Raw genomic sequence first — 21,778 nt, forward strand, 5'->3', positions numbered from 1 at the left:
CGCTGTAGGGGTCTGGGGCCTTGAGCCCTTAGCCGGTTCCCACTGGTCATCTGGCCAGCCAGTTCAGGCTGTAGATGTCTCCCTTTCAACTCCTAAGCAAAGAACTACGCTGGTAGTTAGTTCTGTCTTGCCACCTGATGAGTGTCAGAGACAGACTCCAACCAATTGCTTCAGTCCTGAGAAAATGAACACATTTTAGTTTACTTTCTGTTCAATAATTTTCGGAAATATAACCGACCCGATTCTGGTTAGAAGGGGGCTTGGATCAGTTACTTTCAACATCCTCTGCGATCAAAAACGACTTTAGAAGTCGATCAGAAATGCGCACTATTCGGGATCTCATCCGATCCAGGGGTCGGAGCCGGGGTGGATCTACGAACTTCAGGTTAAGATGATGACACGGATCCGCGGAAAAGGGTCCCACGATCCGCACAGACGAAAGGCAGGCCAGGGACGCCCAGGGACGCCCAGGGCGCGCGGGCGCGGGGTCGGGGACGCAGCCGGAGACTCGCCGGCGGGGGCACCCCCCTAGGTCCCGACCCGAGCGCCGGGCCGGGTCACCTGACTCACGGAATTTGGGGCCGCGCTGGGCTGAAGGGGAGGGGAATGGCTAGCACCTCCCTTCCCGCTCCCCCTGGATCCAGGTCGGCGGGGGCCGGCGCCCGGCGGCCACGTGGTGGTGCTGCCGCTGCCCCCGCCCCGCCGGCCCAGCCAGGGAGCCGCGGCGCCCACTGACCCCCGCAGCGGGAAGGAGGAGGGACGGAGGCGCAGGAAGCCGACAGGAAGCGAGCCCGGCGGCCGCGTTTTCCTGGGGAAGCCGCGGGCGGGGTGGCGCAGCCAGCAGGGCCCGGGAGCCGCCGCCTCGATGGGGTGAGTGCGCGTCGCCGAGAGTTGCGAGGCTCCCCGCGCGGGGTCCCGGCCCGCGGGGTCCCCTCCTTTGTGTCTGGAGCTGGGGCCAGGGAGGCGGCGAGGCGCGGCGGACGGCCCCGGGCTTAGCGGCTTAGCGGGCGGCAGCCAGGGTCCCGCCAGCAGCGCCCGGTCTGCCGCCCGCCGCCGACTGTCCGCGGAGGACAGATGGGACACGGGGAAGAGGAGGGTGGCGGGGATCTGGGGAGAGAGAGAGGGAGGACCGGCCAAGTTAGGAAAAGGGGGTCCTCCTCCTCCTCCTCCCGCCCCGCCCCGCGACTCGCTGGCGGGCTGGGGCAGGGCCGAGCTCGGGGTTCTGCAGAGGCAGCGCCGGTGGGAATGAATGACCAAACCCGGGTGCGCCCTGGGTCAGCACCCTGCCCACCTGCGTCGCCCTTCCCGGCGTCCCGCTCCCCCCGGGTCCCTGCTTTGGGGCTCGACCCGCCTCCTGCTGAACTTGGAGGAGCTGGGAAGGAGGTGTGAGCTGGGGACTCCGCGGGACCCAGGGACCGCTATTGTTCTTTTTCTGACTCCCGAGAGCCGCTCAGCTGGCCGAAGGGCGCAGAAGAGACCACTTGGAGCCTGCCATAGTCCCCTGCCCACGGCCCCCTTGTCCCTATACTCGCCGCGGTTCCGAGGAGGCGGGGAGGAGGGATGCTGGAGTGAGGCAGACTCGCGGTAGCTGGGACTTTGGGAAAGAGGAGGATGTGGAGCCGCCAGAGGGGCTCCCGCCATCTCCCGCGACCCCGATCCGGGAGGGCGGCATCTTTGACTCATCTTCCTTTCGCTGCCGGCTTGGACAGTTTGTGTCCACGGTTTAGATTTTGCAGTTTGTAGCTTTCATTTCTTAACCCCCTTTGGGCATCATATCCCCTTCTGGAGAAAGGGGGTCTCAAAACCTAAAGAGGCAACAGACGGGAGATTAAGATAAATGGAGCCCAGTGCGACGTGAAGGCCTGGGCAGGGGCTGTGTGTTCAGGCTTCCCTTTCTTTCCCAAGGAGCTCAGCTCCGCGCAACTTTGTTTGCAGTGCTAATTGGGGCAAATCTGCGGATTCCAGGCCGCTCATCTCGGACCTGCGGCTTCCCTTCGCAGTAGACTCACAGGTGATTTGCCTGGGATTCCCTTCCCAGAGAGTAGAGTACCGAACTGCCTGGGATGGGGAGGAAAAAAATAGCTTGCTGTCTGGGGAATGTGACCTTAAGGCCTAAAAGACCAGGCAAAGAGAGGAGCTGGTTTTGTCTTTCAGTAGGACTTAGCAGAAGCTCTTTAGCGCGAAGTCTCACACCTCCCTGGTTTGACTGAGTTGGAGAAAAGACTGAATCACAGGGAGGCTGGATTTTGATAGCTCTATCTGCGGCGTGCTCAGCCCTGTTCACTTGCGTGGCTGTGAGTTTTATTACTGGTGAATATAATTCGATAATATTTTTAAAATGATAACTATCAGGTAAGATGTTTTCTTCCTTGGTATTATAAGACAATTGGTTTTATCGGAAGAAATGTATCCAGTTGTTAATGTTTTAACCAGTGTTTGCTTAAGAGACTTAAGAGAGCATGGGCTGTCACACGACTTTAATCTGTATTCACTGAAATGCTTCATTAATGAATTTATTGTAGCATTTTCCATTTTAAGTACATTCCTTAAATTTGTTTTATAGCCCTTCCTACCCCAAGCTGGGGATCAAATCCAGGGCCTTGGACATTCCAGCACTCTGCCACAGAGCTACAACACATATCCCTTTTATGACTTTTTGAGAGTAGTGACGGTGGTTAAAACCAGTTGAAATTTTTTTTACTCTTATCTATGAAATTGAGTAAGAAGAATGGATGCAGAGCCTCTGGAAATTCAATGGAAGAATGAATATGATATGATATATATGGTATGTCCCCACCCACTGGTACTGTACTCTGACAATGAAATTCTGTTTCCAGACTGCTGTTTCTCAATGCATCTTAGAGGTAGGTACCCCTACCATTCCTCTTTGCTATTTTTTGTTGCTAGGTATCAACCCAGTTCCTGAGGCTTGCTAAGCACATACTCTGAGCTATACCCCAAGCTTCCTGCACACCAGCCTCCATGTTTGTTTGTTTGCACAGGGGAATACACCCAGGGGCACTTAACCACTGAGCAACCTCTTTAGCCCTTTTTTATATTTTATTTTGAGACAGGGTCTTGCTAAGTTGCTTAGGGTCTCGGTAAATTGCTGAAGCTGGCTTTGAACTTTTGATCCTCCTGCTTCAGCCTCAGGAGCCTCTGGGATTAGAGGCATGCACCACCACACCCGGCAGCCCCCATGCTTTAAAAGTGAAGAAACTGAGATTTGGAGGTTAAGGGGAATTCCCTTGGAATGTAGTGGATAAACTTTTGTTTTTTCCCTTTCTTCTGAAATGAAAAGAAATCTGAAATATTTCAAACATACATCAAAAGAGAATACAGCAAGACATTCATGTTTACTGCCTAGGTTTAAGAGTTGCTTAATATGCCCCCTCCCTCAATAAAATAAACTGTAACTCAGTTTTTTTTTTTTTTTTTTTAACCCATCCCTCCTTCTCTTCCTCCAGTTCCAAGGAACCACTAATGCAGAGTTACTACATACAGTTCTCAAGCACTCTTGGTACTTCTGTGTATTATATATCCCCCAGAATATATGTGAGTTTGTGTTTAGCATTTTACATAAATGGCATGATTCCATATACATACAGCATTGCATTTTTAAACTCCTCATTATGTTTTTTTGAGGTACATGTAGATCTTTATTCGTGTTAGCTGCTATAGAGAATTCTAGTGTACAAATAAATTATAGTCTACTCATTTCCTTGCCAAGAGAAAATTAGGAGTTTCCAATTTTTCACTGTTACAAGCACCTTTTACTGCTGAGGGGAAATCTGTTACAATAACAAACAGTGGTACAATACACATCCTGAAACAGGTCCCTTTGTGCACAGATTTTCTCTGTTACATGCCTATATAGTTAGTTGCTGAGTAATAAGGTCTAGGCCCAGCTGCATTTATTATTTAATTCCCCAACAAATATCTAGGGTAATTTAGGGTCTCTTGGCTATCTGTTGAATGAAAAAGTGAAATTGATCAATTTTAAATTCAAAGAACTTAGATTACATTGGTTAGCTATATTATTTTTCAAAAATATGTTTTAAATAAGAAGAGTGCCTCTTCATTAAAATTCACTAGAGTACATCTATTTTATCCTCTGAAATAAAATGACAGTGAAAGATATCAGAATATTATGGATCAAGATAGGCTTCCTTGATTCTAAAGCTGAAAACTATATGTATAGAATTATATGATTTATTAGTAAAGTGCAGCATAATCAAAAGGATTCCTTCTCTTGGTTTATAGTTACCCTTGCATTGGAAAGTATAGGTATCTCCTGTTTCCTAAGTCCAGCCATGTACAATGAACAAAATCTGATCTAGCCTTGAACATCATACTCACTGATGGATGCCAGTAAATTCAGTCAGCATTTTAAAAAAGTAATTTTGCAGACTTAGCCATGTATTTATAAACAGAGCATTCTTCTACTTAATTGAAGGACGTGTACCTCATTCTTTAACTTTATATTCTATGTGTCCAGTACAGTATCTGTCACATAGTTATTAACTTACTGAAGTAGATATACGTAAGTGTTCCAGAGGTCACTAACCCCCAGATGGTGGCTATCAGACATAGAGTCATCTAGTCTTGAGGATATAAACAACAATCAAAAGGTAGAGGAGTATAGAGAGCCAGCAGCAAAATGCAAGTTGAAGCTCAGAAGATGTGAAAGAAACACCTCCCCTCTATGTCCACTAGTTGGGGGAAGTTTGTACATTGTTTTGTCTGTTTCACTAGCTGTTTATTGTTATTTGTTTTTAAATATCACCTCATCTTCTCCTCTAATCTTATCTGTGATCTTGTCTAGCCCTTTCTGGACATTCACTAAAAATGACATTCACTGGAAATTATAAAGGACTCTTCCTTGATTCTAAATAAGTAGAACCCAAATGTAAGAAAAGTTGGTTGTAGTCCAAGAAACTCACTGTTCAGAAGAAGAAATGCATGGACTCCTTTTCTTTTCATATATTTTTCTTAATTTATACTTTGTGAACACTAATGTTTATTACCAAGTAACCCCAAATAAGCTATTCATTATGTACTATATCATTTTCCCTCATAATCATGTATTATATTGCAATAATATATTTGTTTATTGGCTTTTTAAACCTCAACCTAATTTTCTTATCCCCATTGGGTATTGCTATTGATAAAAGAAGACTTTGTGTTTTTTTTCTTCATGATTTCTAGAATGTTCTAGAATATCTAGAATGCTTTTTCTTTCTTTGTAAAGAGCTAAATAACTCTAAAATTAAAAGCAGCAACAGCTTGCTTCTACCTCTTTTCACTTTCACTGTCCCTGACCAGTTGCTTTGCTGGCTAAAGCGGTAGACCCTCAGCCAGAAAGCCGTGGCAGAGCTCACCAGTGGGGATACGTGGCCCAATAACTCTTTATTTTTCATGGGGGTAGGGGAGACAAGTAAAGTATTTCTCTTCAAGGGGAATTTATTTTGCAAATCAAGCACAATCATGTATCAATGAATCTGAAATATTTTAAAGTCATAGGTGGACAGTTTTTGCAATTCAGATGCAGTTTCTGGGCTGTTTTCCCCTGGGAGAAATTTGCTTATTTCAGATGATGCTATATGTTCATAATTTTTATCAGTTTCAAAAAGTTCTTGGAACTCTCTGCCTTAAGGCCATTTCTGGCCCTCTTTGGAATATTTAGATAAAGAATCTGAGATCTATTGAATGTACCTGAAAACTTTGTGTGTTTCTCCTTTTTCCTTTAGTAGCCACCTCTGAAGGATAAAGAATTAAAATTTAGAGGGATCTGTTTTCTGTCATGTGCTACTGTCTCCCAGGACAGCTGGATGACCTGACATATTTGAGTAAAAAGCAGTAATTTTCAGTTTTAGTCCCTCAATTGGAAAACAAGTCACTGGTTGTTATACCAACCAGTCTATAATGTTGAGCGTTTTTAGTAGCTATTTCTACTGGATGCAATAAAATACCATTAGAAGTAATAAAAAGTGGCTCGGTGGTATGACTGTTTCACAGAGATGTGGAAAATTCTAAGGATGGGCCTTGAACTTCTTGCCCAAGACTAATATATCTCTTGGTCTGGAGTTTGGTCTGTCCCCAAATAGCAGCAGCAGCTTCCTGGCTTTATTGTAGGAAGGAATGGAAACACCCTAGGCTGCACCTGACAGCTCTCCTTGGCTCACAGGTTAAGTCTTTCAGTGTTCATCCCAGTGAGGAAATATCCCAACTCACTCCCTATTTCTTCTTTTTCATCTTGGTCTGCCAACTGATGAGGGCCAGTGGAGCCCAGAAAAAGATAGGCCACATTCTCTAGTTGGAGAGCTGAACCTCAGTAGGATATCTGTTCTTGCAGAGCAAAACATCCTTTTGTGAAGTAGCAGATGCTGGAAGAAGGCACTGCTGATGTCAGACACTTCCAGAACTTCTGTTCATGTACAGGTGACAACCCTAACCCATTGAAGAAAAAAAAAATGATACCCCAAAAGATGCTGCCTGGCACACAACAGAGGTTGTCCAACGGAAGCTCTTTCAACAAGTCGGTTTATTGACTTGAACACCTTCTCTGTGGCAGGCACTTTGCTAGTCAGGGCTAGTCTTACTCACTGTTAGATTTCCCACGAGTGGTACATGTTGATGGGCTAATCGAATGTTTGGAGATCCCTGGATGAACAGCAAACCTGCCCTCGTGGGCTTAGATTTTTTAAACAGAGTAAAACATGTTCACAATCTGCTAACAGTACAAGGTAGACTGTATTGGTGGTTGGAATAGGGTGGTGAGGATATAAACAACAGAGGATGCCCAGAGAAGTGAAAAATGACCCCTTAGAAAGAGATGGGAAGAGGCAGGGCTAGACATGACCTGGGTTCTGGCTGCTTACAGCACTGGGCTCCTCAACACTGTACTTTTACGTGTCCCTGTGACCTTGGGAATCCTAACATTGCTAATTGTAATTGTTACAGATGAAGAAGACTTGTTTAGACTTGGACAGTTCACTTTGAAGAATAGGGTGGAGATTGGGAGCCTCAGATGAGGCCAGTGGCATACAGAGCAGCATGAAGGTGAGGGAATTTGTGGAACCCCCCATTCCCAGCATCTGCTGAGTGACAACCTCATAGACAAGTCTATTGTCAAGCTTTGTCAAGAGAGTTAGCAGATTCTGCGTGGAGCCACTTAATTTGACAAGTACGTTCAAGTATTTTGAACATCTCCCGTGAAAATCAACATGTTAGTGATTGAGCATTTTTCAGAAATGAGGAGTACTGACTTGTGGTGCTGAGAGAAGCCACCTCCTCCCAGTCACTTGGAGGATGTGACCATGTGTGAGCCAAAAGGATCTTGGGCTGCATTTTCTTTCTTCCCCATGAAAGACAGCCACAAGGAAAAGATGAGATAGGATCCAGTCACAAACAGATGCCAGAATCCTTCATGAACTCTGTGAGGAGGATCCTTCTCTCTCCAAGCAACTCTTTCCAGACTGAGTCCACATGCATTATGGGTAGAAGCTGTTTCCGATGCTCTTCGTTTAAAGTAAAAACTGGGTCTTCGTTTAAAGTAAAAAATCCTTAGCTTTTATTTGGGGCTGATAACACTTTTCTCTTGAGGAAGAAAAGTCATATTTCTTTTCTGTGAGTTCTTTCTAATTGGAAAAAGAATATTGAAAATACAGGCCTAGAAAGGATAACTGATATCCATTTGCCTACCATCCAGATTTCTTGGAGCCAGATTGCCTGCCTGCCTGCCTGCCTTCCTTCTCCCCTTCCTCCCTTCCTCCCTTCCTCCCTTCTCTCATTATTAAGGGAAACTTCACGGTGACATTTATCTATATGAACTGGGGATATAGCTCAGTTGGTAGAGTTCCTGCCTCCCATGCACAAGGCCCTGGGTTCAATTTCCAGCACCGTGAAAAAAAAAAAAAAAAATGCTTATTCTACATTTATCTATATGTGTATGTCCACTTGGCACTCTTGATGAATTCCTAGGTAATTAGATTCTTTCTCTACTGTACTACGTTATTACAATGTTGTGAGTGCCTTTGTTTACTTTTGCTACTGCTTTTCTTCTAGTCTCTAAAAGCCAGAGGCAGGCTGAGTGCAGTGCTTCCTCCAGCGATGTCCATCCCAAGCCCATCTTTTTACTGATGAACTGGCGGCTGTGCTACCATTTGTGCCTTGTTTGGCAAGAAGCTTGCTTTCCTTCTCTCCTTTAAAAGCACTCCTGATTACTTTAAGTGCATACCCCCTGGAACAAAGGGTGTTTGATTCCCATGGCAGTGAAAGTGGGTGTTTATATGCACCCTGGCAAGAAAATCAGAAAGAGCAGCTCACCCTACCCTGTTGCTATCTGCTTCAGGCCTAGGTGGCCGCCTGCCGGCTGTGGGTGCTTTTGTGTGGCTTCCAGAGCAAGTATCACCTTTACTCCCCTGCCCCATTCCTGTCTTCTTGGGTGGCTTTTAAAAGACTTTACTTTAATATTGGAGCTTTTCATTATCCTGAATAATTGCAGTGTTTCTTTTTTTTTTAATAGCTCAAAGAGGGAGAGAGAGAGAGAGAGAGAGAGAGAGAGAGAGAGAGATGTTTGCATAATTTCTTAAGGAACAAAAATGTCCTAATATAGGGAAATAAATATCAGACATTCTGCTTTTTCCAAATTGTTGCTAAAACATGAAAACCCCCACCCCAACCTGTGCTTTGTGAGCTCAGTTGAGTATAAAAGTTGTCACTTCATTTATCTATAATTAGTTATCTTTATATTTTCTCTGATACAATCTATCTTGGTGTCAATAGGAAAACTATGGAAAAGAATTTGACTGGTTAAGTTTAATAAAATTATTTGTTAAGCATATGCTCCGCATATGAGAAGAACAAAGAAGTAAAGAAGCTGTGCTCCCCAGATGAGGCAGGGGATGGTAGTGAGGGCCAACAGCTGGCAGGGGGAATACCTTTTGCGAATTGGTCCTTTCAGACTCTATGTGCTAGAAGCAATTCTGAGGATGCTTCCAATTTTAACGGCAACTGAGTTTTTCCTTTGTTTATTAATACTAAAATGTTGATTTGTTGATCAAACTTTTCTTTATTATTAGTTGTCTAATACATACCCTAGTGTTATTTTGGGCTCAAAAATTGAGCCTAGGTTAAATCTAGCTGCCTTCCATTTGTAAGCAAGAAACTTTTTATGCTGTAATTTGTTAATATGGAACCTGGGAATAATAATAATAATAATAATAATAATAATAATAATAATAATGGCAGTATTTCCAAAGTGATTATATTAGAGGAGATATTACTTGTTTCTAACGAAATTAAAAAATAAAATTACGCAAGATAAAATAAAATAAATTTCAAAGCATTCTAAATAAATGACACCTATTTGTGGCTTTTATTGTCACTGATAATGCTATCTATTTCTCTTCCAACCTGCTTTTAAAGAATTGTAGATTTGTTGCCAAGATGATTATAATCTGTATCAATAAAAGGAGGTGGCCTCATGTGTTATTATTAATACATTGTAGTTAGCAACTGTGTTTCTCTGTTTTAGTCTTCCTGTTAGTCCTTCTATTATTATATCACTTTGTATTGTGGACATTGTAAAGATGCAGTTCCTTTGGTAATGACCAGTCTTGTTCCAAATTGCATTAACAGGTTCCACACAGAACTTGTCTTGCTTCAATCATAATCTAAACACAACAGTAAAATCTCAGCTAAATTGAAGATGGTAGTACTTAGTGTGAAGTTAAATACCCTTTTGCCTCCTTTGGAAAAGTGTTCAACAGTTATCGAGAAAAATATAAACCTGTTTTCTGAATAGTATATGATTAGGTAACAGTTGAGTTCATGTAGATTGGGTCTCTATCCTGAGTGCAATAAAATTTTTGGTTATTTTTTCTTTCTTCTGTATGAGACTGTGAACCTTTTAAACTACAACTTTCAATCACTGTTTGTTTCATCACTAACTTGCAATATTTACTGAACTTGAGTTTTATGATCTTATGGTAGTAAATGAATTGAAGCTGGTAGCATAACATTTTCTGCTTAATTTTTATCCTGCCTTGTTAAGAAGATACTGCTGCTATCTTTGTAGGGAAAATCTAAATTATCACTATTAGAGATGCAAATCACTAATAGAGGCTACATAGGTAATTTAAAATATTTTGGTAGCCACAGTAAGAAAAAAAAAAGATGAACTAAATTCATTACTTCATTTTATGTATCATAGCCAAAATATTATCATTTCCAACACATAATCAATACCAAACTTATTAGAGACATAGCTGGAATTCTTTTTTTCCTAGTAAATCTTTGAAATCCATTGTGTATTTTCGTTTTATGCTGATCATATTTTAATGCTCAGTAGCTAGCTAGAGGTGTAGCTTAGTGGTAGTGCTTGGCTGGCATGTATGAGACCATGGGTTCCATCCCCAGTGCCAGCAAAAAAAGATTCCAGATGCTCAGTGGCCACAAATGGCTAATGGCTGTAGTATTAGACAGCACTGGTGTAACTAAGTAATATGACTTTATTTAATTCCTATAACTACAGAACTATCTGGTATCTAGAATGCCCTCCACAAATGGGTGTTCAATTAAGTTTCTCTATGCCTTTATCTGATGAACTGGTGTTTTGCTCTTGGCTTCAATCCTTTTTTTGTACAGAAACACAATAACTTCATCAAAAACTGATGGTACATGGTATAATAGGCATTTGGGCTTTTGGTGTAGAAATCTGAATCTTTGCCTTTGTGCCAGTGCATTAAGCCACATGGACTTTTTTTTCACAGCAAGACTGATTTTGTAGGCAAAAGATTGTATGCAATCCACATTTCTGTATCAGTTGTGTAGGTGCTTGGCTCATGTTCATATTTGATGCATATGACATGAGTAAAGTAGTATAGGATTCTTATCTTTACTCTTAAATTGCAAGTTTTTGAATATCCATGAGGTCTTTCTATGTAAAACCTTGTAGCATCAAGTACAAGGTATGTAGGCTTGCAGATGTGTGGGAAATTGGAGCATACTAAATCTTTGTTACACTGATGGAAACATTATCCATCCTTTATATTAATGCTGTTTGATTTTTTTACCTAAACACAGAACATGGTTGGAAATGGAATGAGAGAATGTCTAATGTTTCAAATGCAGTAAAGAGAAATGTATCTTCACCAGGCAGGTGTTCTAGGCCCCCCTATGTCACAGGCATGGAATAAATACCTGGTGGTTTCTAATGGAAAAAGATCTGAAAGGCTTTTCCATTTGCACTGCCAGGGTAGTCATGTGGCAAATCCAGGCTGGCCTCGCCCCTGGGCAGTGATGCCTTGGTGTTTGAGACATTGTGTTAGGCTTCTCTTCTAAGTTTCTTGTTCAGAATAAATTAGGGTGACTGACTATAATTGCATATCATATCTTTACACTATTCAAGGATAACTGCTCAGAGGAATATCATTGGACCTTGAACACTACATCCCCCAGGCCCCTCAAGACTCCCAGGGAAGCCAACTCAGTGTTTCTCCTTGTTCCTTTCTATCCAAAAGGTTTCCTCTGTTTGGCTTCAGAAACAGAAACAGCTTCCTTATTTTTCTCCTTCGAACCCCCTCATCTCTATAGAGCCAAGTCCCTTGGAAGCAGAGGGGCTGGGGTCTACCGCATCTCCAAACCCCAACACTAGTTCCAATTAGACCCAGCTGTGACAGTGACTTTTTATTTTGTAAAAAATTTTTAAATAGTCTATTCATTTCCAATTGACTGTGATTATTTTCACTGTTGGCCTGGTCTCTGTAGAAGAGCCAGAGAGAACTTACTCTCAGAATGGAATAGGCCAGAAGACCCATGCTTGGTCTTCTGTGGAGACTGTACCTCAGTCATAGTGGAGAATGAGCAGAACACTTTGAAGGTTGAATTCAGGTGCAAGGACACAGAGCAGATCAAATCAGGTTAGGGAGCAGCTAGTGACTAAACAAGTGAATGCGCTCCCTAACACAGGTTCCGAGGAGACACTGCAGGACAGCTCATTGTGTTAATTTCGTTTAGTTTCCAGAGAGTATATATTTCACTTCTGTAGGTTCATGAAGTAAATTTAGCTACTGACTTCAGAGATGGGCTGAACAGACTGTACACACACTACAACTGGAAGCTCTTTTTCACTCTCTGAGATGATAGACTAAGCATGACTGAGTGGGTGAGAAGGCACCAAAGCATCCGTCAGTATTCTTACATTGCCAGTGACAGAACTAGCAGGGCCTCCAGGATCACTGGAAGCAGCCCCCTCTCCTGCTCTTCCCTTCCTGTCTTAAGCCGGCTTTCTGCACAGCCTAGAACTGGGTTCTGGAAGCTGCCAGGCTCACATTTTTGAAGCTTCTTCATTAAAGAGGAAAGTTTCCTCTCCCCTGACCCCAATGCCAAGAATCCCAAGTCCCTCTGAAAAGTCCTGATGATACTTTCCCATTTTTGCGGAGCAGCCACTGCCAGAATGACCTGGGTGGGTGGGGAGAGAAGAGAAAGAAGGCTGGGCTCTGCCAAGCAAACCCAGCGTCACAGACCCATGACCACAGCATACAGGGGCAGTGTATGCTAAAGGGAAGGAAGAGGCCTGCCTGTAAGGGAGCACGCACCCCCTCCTTGTTGGGCTTCAGATGAGAAACATCGTTGTTTGAACCCCCAGGGCTCAAAGTATGTCCAGATGTGACAGTTGGAACAGTACTTAACATTTAGGGTTCTCCATCTGCTCCCTTTCTCCTATCCTGGAGACATCCATACTCACAGAAGCTGTCAACTCATTTATATGTCCCTTATTCTGAAGAGCATTCAAGACACTGGATAACTGGGTAAAGAGATTTAGCACCCCACATGGAACGACTGTGATCATTGTAAATGACATTTTCCACATTCCAGAATATGAAGAGTCCAAGTTGTCCCTATTTTGAAACTGAGTCAAAGAGCCAATGAAATATACAGAAAGTTAACTTTTGGCAATAAAATCTTCCTGGAGTAAAATCAGGGGTTAAATATAACCATGAGTAGAGCCTATTTTCTCACTCTAAAGAGAGTTTTCATAACCAAACACTTTGCACATGGACCTCCTTTTTACTTTTTGCATTAAATACATACAATGCCTCGAACTTGTGATCCTCCTGCCTCAGCCTCTCAAGTAGCTAGAATTACAGGCGTGTACCACCTCACCGGCTGGCATTTCATCTTTTTAGAAACACCTTCACTTACATCCTGCTACAATTTAAACACCAATTTTAGTGTATCATTTCATGATTTCTAATAAATTGACAGAGTTGTGCAGCCATCCCCACAATCTAGTTTTAAAACATTTCCCTCATCCTAGAGAGATTCCTCATGCCACTTCCTGTTACCATCCATCCCCAGCTCTAGACAACCACTAATCCCTTTTGTCTCTATAAATTTGCCTTTTCTAGACATGTGGTGGGAATGGAATCATATAATATGTGGTCTTTAGTCTGATTGTACTTAACATAATGCTTTTGAGCTTTATCCATGCTCACCATGGATTGGTATTTCATTCCTTTTTATTGCTGGAAAGTATTCCATTATGTGGAAATGCCACAGTTTGTTTACCTAGGATATGTTTCAGTTGTTTCACTCTTTCACAATTTGAATACTGTTTCTATAAACACCCATGTACAAGCCTTCCGTGGATGTGTGTTTTCATTTCTCCTGGCTAGATACATAGGAATGTGTATGGTAAATTTTGATTTAACTTTTTGAGAAACTGACAGACTTTCCACAATGGCTATATATATATATATATATATATATATATATATATATTTTTTTTTTTTTTTTTTTTTTTTTTTTTTTTTGCATTTTCACCATTAATGCTTAAGGATTGGACCTGTACTTGATAGGTTCTTTTTGATTTCAAGATGGGTGAAATTCAAGGCCAGGTCTTGGGACGATAGACCCCAAGCAGTTTACCCACACCTAGGTACAGACGACTTCCTATACCTGGCTGTTTGAGGTTGATCCCTAGCTATGGGCAAGGTAGTTTTTCTCTTGAGAGGTGAGCACAATGGTGTCTTTAGAAAGTGATATGGAACATCAGAAGATGAATATTGACCAGACAGGACATTTTAGAGATCATCTATATGATAACCTCAGTGTATGGGTTAATCACTGAGAGTTTCTTAGTCCAGAATAATCTTTGTATTCTATAAGTTGTGGTTTTGATTAAGTCAGTAGTTTTTCAATTAGATGGATTTAGGGCAGGAGGTAACCTTAGGACTTCTCTTTGCTAGGCTCATTGGAGCACGTGAGGAGCAGATTTGACAGACCAGATAGTAATGTTGCCAGAGCCCTGTCCAATTTTGTATCAGTGCCTCTGGCTCTGGCTAATTTAGGGACCAAGATCAGTCTTAGTTGACAGCAGGCTTTATTCTCAAAGAAGAATGATATATTTTGTTCTCAAGAGAAATGTCATCCCCTGGATAAAGGCAGGTTGTGAATACAGGGAGATTAATGTTTTCAGAAGAGTTTTATTGCTTGATTATTGTGATGTAATAGCTGAATGACATTTATGGTTTAAAAAGAATGTGCTCGTTTGTTTTCTTTGAAAAAATTGTGAGATATTAATGTATCTTAGAAAGGATCCATTGACAAAACGAAACTATTGATGTCATTTTTTTCCTAACGCCTTTAAAATTTTTTAATTAAAATTTTTAATTGACACACTAATTGTACATATTTCTATGGCACACTGTGATATTTTGATATGTGTGTACAATGTGTAAACAAATCAAAGTAATAAGCATATTCATTAACTCAAACTTTTCTTAACTTCTTTATTATTTGGGTAATCTTTTAAGAAATCTGCACCTTAGTTAATTCATAAAAGAGCACATATGAAAACACCCAGTCCTTAATTAATACTCAGTGAAGTTTGCTTTTTTAAATTCACTCATTCATATGTGTTTGGTGTGGTGAATATATAAGACTGACAAGATGTCATCACAATAGCTGCTTTACTTTGTGTCCCAATGTCTGAATGTGCAGTTAGTATACTCCTTGCCTCTGGATGAAATCTGTGACTTTTCTGATCATTCTTAATTAAAAATAAAAGTTTCACAGTGAATTTCAATTGTTAGATACTCTCAATTCTTAGGTTAAATGTCCAGTTTCTCCCCTTCCTCCTTCTGGAAATCAACCCCAGGGTCTTGCATATACTGATCAAGTCTTCTACCCACTGAACTACAGTCCCAGCCCCAACTATCTATCTACCTATCTTTCTCTTTCTCTCTTTTTTTTTTTTGTTCATTAGTTCATTCTTCCCATGCTAGGGATTGAACCCAGGGCCTTGAACATACTAATCAGGTACTCTACCACTAAACTATATATCTTTAATCCAGAATGTCCAATTCCAAATAATGACCAGGCACACTAACACATGCCTGTAATCCCAGTGGCTTGGAGGCTGAGGCAGGAGGATCACAAGTGTAAAGCCAACCTTAGCAATTTAGCGAGGCCCTAAGCAACTTAGTGAGACCCTATCTAATAAATAAAATATAAAAAGGACTTGGAATATTGCTCAGTGGTTAAGTGCCCCTAGGTTCAACCCATGGTACAAAAAAAAAAAAAAAAAAAAAAAAAGCCAAACCAAACAAACAAACAAACAAAAACCACAAAGATATTTTAAAGTTAAATGACTTCCCCTTTTCTCACTTTCTGCACTTCACCCTGCTACCCCACATGTGGGTAAGACATGCAAAAGCCCTATCATTTGCTTGTCAAGCTTTGTGACCCTCTAGGAATCATTTTCTGGTATAATTGGGTGTGAGGGTAGGATGGAAAGTAAGAGGGATTAGAAAGTTCTTAGTTGACTAGTACTGTAGCTAGATAGTGTGTAACATGTGTTTGGGGCTAAATCTTGCTCTTGAAATCTTTCTGGAGGTGTTACGGGCTAAACTGTGTGCTCCCAGTATCTCAGAATATGGCTACAACTAGAAATGCCTTTATAGAAGAGCGAGGTAAAATAAGGTTCTATGGGTCAGCCCTCACACAGTGCGACTGTCTTCTTCATAAGAAGACATGTGGACATAGACAGAGGCAGAGGAAGGCCTGGTGAAAATAAAGAGAGAAGATAGCCATCTGAAAGCGCATCTGAGAGGCCTCAGAATGGACCCAACCCACCTACACCTTGACTTTGGACTCCCAGCCTACAGAACTCAGAGAAATACATTTCTGTTATTCAGGCTACCAACTACTGTGCATTGCTGTGGCAGCCCAAGCAGACCAGAAGAGGGGGCCTTTGACAATTGCTCTTCTCTCCTTGCTGCTTCTGGGCCACCACTGGAGACATCTTCTACAGTTACCAGGGAAGGTGATGTGCTGCTTTTGGTGTGTTGCTTCTCCATCAGGCAATCAGCTTTGCTCTGCCTTTCTCCTAATCCACTGGGTTTCAGAGAATCTGCGACACCTTACAGCCCTCTGTTGTGAGTTGTCCACTTGTGGCCCATTTATGGCTAGATAGTCTCCAACATTCAGGCTGATCAAAGTACAGCAGCAACCTGTCCTTTATTTTCATCCTTGAAGCATAGGTCAGTTTCTCTGTTGCCTTTTAGATTTTCTGAGCATGGATCAGACACCCATCCGATCTTTCCAAGCACTCCTGTAAACCCCTCTCATGAGGCTGAGTAGGAATGGTAGAAATCATTGCATATTCTCTCCAGGGAAAGATCCACCAGTCTCCACACTTTGGTGCTTTTAGACCCTGCATGTGGGTAAGGCATGCAAAAGCCCTGCTACCAGTTTTCCACTAAATCCTTTGAAAATTTGCATCTTGAACTGGCCTCTTTGAAATGACTATTGTATCCTTGTTCTTCCAGTTTGATTCTTAGTGTCCTTCATTCATTTATCATGTATTCATTTATTCAGCCATAGGAAAGGGTCACCAAGTGTTGACTCTGAAGAAACCTTTGCTAAGGTTGTAGGTGAAACCCGGGCCCCCTGTCTAGAATGGGTTTTTCCTCAGTGAGGAGCTCTCTAACTAGTAAGGTTAACTCTCTGTGAAATAACAGGCATGTTGCCTTGGGGCAGTTGTTGGCTTTCACCACAGTTCTCTCCAGAATCAGACTGATAAAATCTATCCTAAGAGCTTGCCCTGGGGTTCTGTTTTATGATTCTTGCTCCCACTGAGTCCTGCATTCCATTATTCAAAGTGTTCTGCTCCTTGGCTAAGGTTGGGAAAGATGTTGCAGGAGGAGAATATAAGTGACGGGAGTGGGGCTGGCAGGCAGGACCAGGAGGGGCAATTTGTTAAGCCTTCATAGGCCAAATGAGGTGGAATTTTTATAACTTGGGGTTTTGATTTGTACATGGTGAAACTTAATCATTTTGCTGCCTCTATTCAAATCCCAGTAGAGCAAACCCATGTCAGAGCATACACTTCCTCAGTGTACAGGATCGAGCTGAGCCCTGCTGAGGTCAAGGGTGAGGCTAAAGGTTACACAGGTTTCTAATTGGTATTTTTGTCCTATATATGTTCACTCATGAAACATTTATTGATTACATGCCAGTGGCTAGGAGATATATAAATATATATAAATATATATATATATATATATATATATATATATATATATATATGCAAAATGAAAATTCTGCCCTGCAAATCTCTGTTCCAAATTACATAATCAGTTGCAGGTGTAAATTTTCAAGTTTGCTCCAAACCTTGAACTGTTTACTCATATCTAGCATCTAAAGGAAGCAGATTGGGGGAGAATCTTTCTTTGGAGAGAATTGTTCAGTTTCCCACAGCATCAACTCAGCCTAGGAGAGAAGCTTGGAGAGATTGCCCAGGTATCTGACCTGTGCCTGGAAGATCTAAGAAGGGAGTACCCATGTCCTGGAGAGAAACAAAATGCCCTCCCCTCCCCACCCCCCAGCCTGCCCAAATCCTGTGTTTCACTGAAGGCCAATTAGACCTCTGCCCCAATTATAAAGGCTTATCTGATTTTTCCCACCCTCAAGGATTTTCACTTTTTAAATTCCTGAAGTATTTAACACCCAATTATGAGATTTTTTTTTTTTAAAACCCCTTTCTATGCATCCTTCGGTCAGTTGTGTCTTCCAGCAAAGCCTACTCCTGCTTCCCATTACCTAATGTGCATATATGTTTAAACTTCAGTCTTATAGATAAGAAAAGTATGCTGGAGACAGAGTATCCAGTGGGCTCTGCTTCCCACTTTATATTCTTTAGTCTGGAAGGAATGACACAGCTCATAAACACCACCCTATCTGAGAAGCAGAGACTTAAAGCAGCTTCCAACCCCCAGGAGTTTGGATGGCATGGGGTTCTGTGTCGCTAGGGACACCTTTATTGGAATGGTTGATCTGGAGAGGGCTTTTACAGATTATTTTTGTTTGGCCAGATTGAGAGAATTGGATGTTTCTACAGTTTTTGGTTAAAATTCCATCTTTGTGGCACAGAGATTATTGTCTGAGAAAATAGGCACTAGAAGGAGAAGAGGTGGATTCTAACAAGCAGAGAAGCATTTAGCTTCTTATATTTGTTCTACGCTGTTGTGAGTGGTGTGGATTTTCAGACTGGAGCACTTTTTAACTTGGTAGAAAAATTCCTGGATCCTGTCTGGGGTATGTGTTAGTGTTCTGGTGTTGCTGAGGGTTTGGTAGAAGTATTTCACTGTCCCATGATGGAAGGATTAGCTAGAGGACCTTGTTATTTACTTTGCTCCTCTAATTCTGCCATAATTATTTAAAATCACTGCCTTTGAATCCTGTGGTATGGTTTCTCAGATGCTACTGTATTCTGTGATTTGGGAAGAATGTGTGTACAGCCACCATCTCCCTAATATTTTTTAGTGGCCGTGGGTATCCAACTAGTTTGTTTTTGAACTCCTGCCACTGTTTCCTTATTCCATAGTAGTTTGAAAGATTCAAATATAGCCAGTGCTTAGAAATATCAATCTTTGGGGGGGGGGGGTGTTGGGCATCAATCTCAGGACCTCACACATGTTAAGCATGCACTTTTCCACCAAGCTGCTCCTGCAGCCCAGAGATACTGATCTGGTCTACTTGTTTAATTCTTGTGGATTATTTTTGACTACATGTGTAACTTATAGGCATGGCATCACTGAATCTGGAGCAGTGGCTCCCCATCGAGTTGAATTTCTAAATTACCCAAGGAATTAGAAAATGATGAACTGCTGAGTTTCACTTCTGGTTGCGGATACCTGAGTGAGAAGAAAATAGTCCTTTGGCCATATGTGGGATGGAGTGGGGTGGGGAGTAGGAGTAGTTTGAAACTACTTCAAATCAGTGCTGGCTTGTGGTAGAGAAATAGCTAAAGAAAATTTGGGAGCAGCCACACCTCCCTGTTTTTTGTAACAGGATTGAACTCAAGGTCACTTAACAGCTGAGCCATATCCCCAGCTTTATTTATGTATTTATGTATTTATTTATTTTAATTTTGGCGGGGTTTCTGCTAAGTTGCTTAGAGTGAGTTGCTGAGACTGGCTTTGAATTTGTGATCCTCCTGCCTCAGCATGCTGGGCACTCTGGAATTGCAGAAATGCACCATCATGCCTGGCCATCTTTTAGCATTTTAGAAGCATTGCACATTAAACTTTGTTCCTTTGAAGTTCTTTTGTAATAAATCTAGAGGTTTCTAACTTAGAATGTTCCTAATTCTGTCAATTGGAAAAGGTAATGGGGTAGTTACCCCATTTTAAAGTAACAGCTTTGTGGATCTATTATTCACATACCATCCATCTCCTGGAAGAGGACAACTGAATGTTTTTTAGTATGGTCCCATGTTGAACAACCATTACCACAAATTTTAAAAAATATTTCATCATCCTATATCCATATTTTTTAATGCTTAAGCCTAACTTTCTTGAGATAGCTTACTGAGTTATTATCAAAGATTTTTTTTTATTCCATCTACAATTATATCAGATAAAGCTATCAGGTATTAAGTTTTGCTTGAGAGTTACATTTTTTAAAAGGGGACAATAAATTAATAAGAAAACTCCATGTGTTGCATCCAGTCTTCCAAATGAGAATGAATGCAGTGGGGCTGCACATCTTTGCTTCTTCCTCATTGATCTCCATAATCTCTATGCTAATGATTGGTGACCCATGAAGAATGACATGTTTTGGTGAATTATTTTGAACTGAGCACTTACTAAACTAATACTTTTGCTCAGTGGTTAGGTGTGTCTTAGTCTGCTTGAAATGGAAGAAGTTAATTCAGATAACTTTTTCTATGGATGTGTGATCCTCTTTCTGTACTTACCCAAATGAGTGCAGCTAACTTGGTTTCACTGCAATCCTTTTGAAATAGGCATCCTTAATAAGTGGTTTTTTTTAAGGACTGCCATTAATGTAGCCTCATTGTGCTGTTTAGATGACACTTCACTTAAAGTAGGCTGTAGTCCTGTCTGGGCTTTGGGAGTTTGGCATTGAGACTTGGGGCTGTAAAATTGCAACTCACTCAAGGAAGGCAAGGCTCTCATTTACACCTGGGTCATTTTTAGTAAGAGGAGTTGCTAGCTGTTCAGTTTCTTCCTACTGCCATGGCTTCCAGGAGTTAGAACCTGGTAGGAATCCCAGGAAAGCAGTGATATATTAATAAATCCAATTACTGCCAACTAGAGTTCTTGTTTTTAGAGTTACTACTCTTTAGGCTTTCAGAACTTCTTTCCCTCAGACACCCATCTCTATCATGGTGGAGTTATACCCACTGACCACCCAGCAATAGCACACCCAGGCTCTGGGCTCCAGGAAGACATTCATTTAATAGTTAATGCATTCCCCTGGGATCCTTTGGAATTTGCTACTTTGTTTATTTAATCCTCTTCAAATAAGAGTTTGCATACTTCTCACTGCCAGGCTTAAAAAGAAGAAGAAGAAAACTAAAGACAAACACATTAAAAAAAAAAAAAAACAAAACCCTAACAAAGCACCCATGAAACCCCATGACCTCAAACAAAAAACTTACCCACTATTGCCCAAGACCTCATGCTCTCTTAATGAAGGAATATTTTAGATAGTTCTGCCTTGGTGGGCAACATAGTTTTGTGGGTTATCCCAGCATGGCTTCTCCTTTCTCCTCTTCCCACTGCACTGATTTGGTCTCTTTCCTTGGTTATTTCCAGAAGGTGGCTGGACAATTTCCATTTTCTTAAAACAGTTGGTATAGAAACCATGGGCCAGTGATAGTTTGGGAATATCTGATTATCATTTTTTCTGTTGTTACTCACTAAAAGGTGATTTGTTTTGACCTAAGAAAACCAGCTTGACTTTGGTACATAAACCAGGTTCACTTTGACTGGTGTGTTCCCTGTTCTATCAATGTCTATTTTAGGTTTTCTAACTTCAGTACGCAAAGATTCATCCAGGGAAATTCCTGGGCCTTGCCTCTTGAGATTCAGTTTCTATAGGATAGGGATTAGGATTTTGCAAATTAGCAAATTGTTCCCAGGTCCTTCTGGTGCAGATGAACTAGGGGCTGACTTTAAGTTTGCCTTGGAGTTTGCCCTTGCTTTGCAGGTACCAGCCCAGAATTCTCTGAGTGTAAATGGTTGGATATTAAACGTGTAATTACAGTGTGTGCAGTTTCCAAGGCAACATGTATTCTGTCACATCTTCCAGGCTGAGAAGATTGAAAGGGACCATGGAGAGGTCTCAGTAACTGTGGCCTCCAGATGAATGCCATCAAAGTGCTTTATGATAACTGGGTTTTCATGCCATTCATCCAAGAGCTCTGCTTAATGGCAGCGGCAATAATGAAAGTGAATACATT

The 21,778-nt window shown here is 41.7% G+C and overlaps 1 protein-coding gene across 2 annotated transcripts in view; it reads left to right on the forward strand.

Annotated features, from left to right (window-relative positions):
- The first annotated feature begins 661 nt into the window (after window positions 1-661).
- The window catches only part of Rai14 (retinoic acid induced 14), a 134,293-nt gene continuing 113,176 nt past the window's right edge, over window positions 662-21,778 (forward strand). For both annotated transcript variants that reach the window (XM_076857361.2, XM_076857362.2), the window contains exon 1: window positions 662-870. The gene's annotated coding sequence lies outside the window, so the exon portion shown is untranslated. The remainder of the gene's footprint in view (window positions 871-21,778) is intronic.

This window comes from Callospermophilus lateralis, chromosome 5, assembly GCF_048772815.1.
Source record: "Callospermophilus lateralis isolate mCalLat2 chromosome 5, mCalLat2.hap1, whole genome shotgun sequence".
NCBI lineage: Eukaryota > Metazoa > Chordata > Mammalia > Rodentia > Sciuridae > Callospermophilus > Callospermophilus lateralis.